The 3,732-nt window shown below is 62.6% G+C and overlaps 1 pseudogene; it reads left to right on the forward strand.

Moving 5' to 3' along the window:
* The first annotated feature begins 308 nt into the window (after positions 1 to 308).
* LOC129399418 (calcium homeostasis modulator protein 1-like) lies at positions 309 to 3,484 on the forward strand (annotated as a pseudogene).
* Positions 3,485 to 3,732: the final 248 nt, after the last annotated feature.

Genomic DNA, 3,732 nt, shown 5'->3' on the forward strand with positions numbered 1-3,732 from the left:
CCACATTGGGACACCGGATGTCGGCCAGTCATGCGCATGCGCACATGCGCAATGTGCTCTGGCTCCCTACACCCCCCCGAACTGCTCCCCACCAGGTGTGGCCCGGGGCTTCCTGGCCGGAGGCAGCTGCAGAAGGAGGGAAAGAAGCCGGAGGCTGGGAGACGGAGGGCCACACCCTGTGCACCCCCGCACCCCGGGCACCTGCCCGCCAGAGTCTCAGAGACACTCCCGCCCAGGCCCCGAGCTGCCCGTCCCCGCCATGCGGTGGGCGCCCAGGGGACTGAGCGGGCTGCTGGCGGGGCAGCACGATGGACAAGTTCCGGATGATCTTCCAGTTCCTGCAGTCCAACCAGGAGTCCTTCATGAACGGCATCTGCGGCATCCTGGCCCTGGCCAGCGCCCAGTTGTACTCGGCCTTCGACTTCAACTGCCCCTGCCTGCCCGGCTACAACGCGGCCTACAGCGCGGGCATCCTGCTGGCCCCGCCGCTGGTGCTCTTCCTGCTGGGCCTGGTGCTCAACAACAACGTGTCCATGCTGGCCGAGGAGTGGAAGCGGCCGCCGGGCCGCCGCGCCAAGGACCCCGCCGTGCTGCGCTACATGTTCTGCTCCGTGGCCCAGCGCGCCCTCATCGCGCCCGTCGTCTGGGTGGCCGTCACCCTGCTCGACGGCAAGTGCTTCCTCTGCGCCTTCTGCACCGCCGTGCCCGTGACCGCGCTGGGCAACGGCAGCCTGGCCCCCGGCCTGCCCGGCCCTGAGCTCGCCCGCCTGCTGGCGCGGGTGCCCTGCCCCGAGATCTACGACGGGGACTGGCTGCTGGCGCGTGAGGTGGCCGTGCGCTATTTGCGTTGCATCTCCCAGGTGAGGAGGCGCCGGGGCCGGGGTCCCCCTGGGCTCTGGAGGGCTCGGATGCCCCGCCGTGCCCAGTGCAGGGAGGGAGCCCCGGGGTCAAGGCCGTGAGCTTCCACATGTAGGGGACCTGAGTTGGAATTTCAACTCTGCCTGGTCTCCCCAAGCACTTCTGGGGTGGGGCTGGGACCCCCCGGGCTGAGCAGCATCCCTGGGCCCAGAGCATCCAACTATCAAGCCAGGTGGGCCAAGTGCTAATGAGAAAGGCTCCCGGGGTCCTGAGCATTGCAAAGGACCCCCACAGAACATGGATATCTGTCCTATGTACGTCTGCAGGGCCTCCTCGGGCATCGTTTCCCACAGATGAAGCTCTGAGGGGCACAGGGGCTCATTTTCCCAGCTAAGGCTGTGTGTGTGTGTGTGTGTGTGTGTGTGTGTGTGTGTGTGTGTGTGTGTTGTTAGGGATCTCACGAATGCAAGGTAATTTTGTTTTCATTTTTGTTTTCTTTTTTTTTTTTTTTTTACTGTTTTTTGGGGTCACACCTGGCGATGCACAGGGGCTACTCCTGGCTCATGCACTCAGGAATCACTCCTGGCGGTGCTCAGGGGACCATATGGGATGCTGGGAATCAAACCCAGATCCGCAGCGTGCAAGGCAAACGCCCTACCCGCTGTGCTATTGCTCCAGCTCCTTGTTTTCTTTTTCTTTCTTCCTTTTTCCTTCTTTTTTTGTTTCGTTTGTTTGTTTGTTTCTTTGGGGCCACCCCTAACAATGCTCAGAAGTTACTCCTGACTCTGCACTCAGGGGTCACTCCTGGCGCTGTCCATGGGTGCCGGGGATAGAACCTGGGCTGGCCATGTGCAAGGCAGGCGCCCTAGCTGCTGTGCTATCTCTCTGCCCAAGGTAACATTTCTGCACCACTTGCCCAGCCCAGAGTCCAGCTTCTGAGAGCCAGGTGACTCCCCTGGGCTTGTGTCCCCCGGGACACGTGCCAGGCGGCTTCTGTCCAGGGCCTGCTGTCTGTCTGTCCTGGGCGCAGCTCAGCCCACTGCACATCCCAACTCTCCAGCCGGGGATTTGCATTCTTTCCTCTCCCGGGCCTGGTGGGGAGGCACATGGGTGGCTGGGCTGTTTGGGTACATTTCCCTGGCAAATGCCCCCAGCTGGTGCCTCGCTGCACTGCTTGGGGGGTGGGCACTGAGGGCCTGGGGGCCCCTCCAGGGAAGGACAAGACGATGTGGCACCATCAGTGCAGGGGCGGGGGGCGGCGGGTTGAGATGAAATCCGGGCTCAGCATCCTGTGGGTCTGGGCCTCCATTCCTTGCAGCCCCCCAGGAATGGGAGGACAGGAAGCTGGGGGTGTCAGTGGAGGGGGCGGGGGGCCGGACCTGGCTGCAGGAGCTGGATGTTTGCACAATGAGAGGCAGGGCCAGGCACCCCTCTCTCTCCTGTGGTGCTGCACCAGCACCCAGACAGGCCGAGTGAATCCCACAGTCTCAGGGTGCACCCCAAACTCTGCTTTCCGGAGCAGCCAGCACTTCCTCTCCCATTGGGTCTCCCGGGCAGCTTGACTGACCTCCTGGCCTTAGACCCAGACAGCCCCGCTGAACAGCGCCTGGAAGCCTGCCTGGCCCCTCTCCAATTGCAGTGATTTGGCTTCCAAATTCCATCTGAGGGGGTGGGGACGACTGCACAGCAGGCCGGGCACTTGTCTTGCTCACAGCTGACCCAGGCTCAATCCCCAACTCCCCACATGGTCCCCGGAGCCTGCTAGGAGTGATCCCTGAGTGCAGAATCAGGAGCAAGGCCTGAGCACCACCGGGTGTGTGGTCCAAAGACATAAAAAAACAAATTCGACTTGACGTGAGTGGGCTTCATCTGAACTCTAGAAAATTATTTTTAAGTTAATTTCATTTAATTTTATATTTAAAATTTTTTTTAATGAATCACCATGAGATAAAGTTGCAGATTTACAAACTTCCATGTGAACTCTAGAAATATTTACATACAAATCAGATTCCCAGCTGATAAGAAAATGTGGGTCTGTTCGGGCCCGCCCAGTGCCCTTGGCCCAGGGGCCCACGTCTGCACAGACCAGGGGCGGGGGTGGCCCAGAGCCAGGCCCGCTGACTGTGCCCTCCCGCAGGCCCTGGGCTGGTCCTTCGTGCTGCTGACCACGCTGCTGGCCTTCGCCGTGCGCTCCGTGCGGCCCTGCTTCACGCAGGCGGCCTTCCTCAAGAGCAAGTACTGGTCCCACTACATCGACATCGAGCGCAGGCTCTTCGACGAGACGTGCACGGAGCACGCCAAGGCCTTCGCCAAGGTCTGCATCCAGCAGTTCATCGAGGCCATGACCCACGACCTGGAGCTGGGCCACTCCCACGGGGCGCTGGCGCCCCCGAGCCCGGCAGTGGCGGCAGCCCCCGCGGCTGGCCCCGACGGGGCCGAGGAGGAGCGGTAGAAGCTGAGGGGCATCACAGACCAGGGCGCCGTCAACCGGCTGCTCACCAGCTGGCACCAGTGCAAACCGCCGCTGCGCCTGGGCCAGGACGAGCCCCTGATGGGCAACGGCTGGGCTGGGGGCGGCCCCCGGGCTCCCCGCAGGGAGGTGGCCACCTACATCAGCAAGGTGTGAGCCCGGCCGGGGGGAAGAGCCGGGCATGGGAGTGCAGGCTCCCCAGACCCCCTGGCGTGGGCATTGGGGGGCCCCCATGTCCCTGAAAGGACCTGTCCAGGCCCCCACGGAGGAGGCTTCTGGGGCCGGGCCACTGGGGCCAGGAGCAGCCATCACTGTCACCCCGTTGCTCATCCACTTGTGCGAGCGGGCACCAGTGACTCTCACTGTGAGACTTACTGTTACTGCCAGCAGCAGTATCTGCAGGA

Source organism: Sorex araneus, chromosome 11, assembly GCF_027595985.1.
Source record: "Sorex araneus isolate mSorAra2 chromosome 11, mSorAra2.pri, whole genome shotgun sequence".
Lineage (NCBI taxonomy): Eukaryota > Metazoa > Chordata > Mammalia > Eulipotyphla > Soricidae > Sorex > Sorex araneus.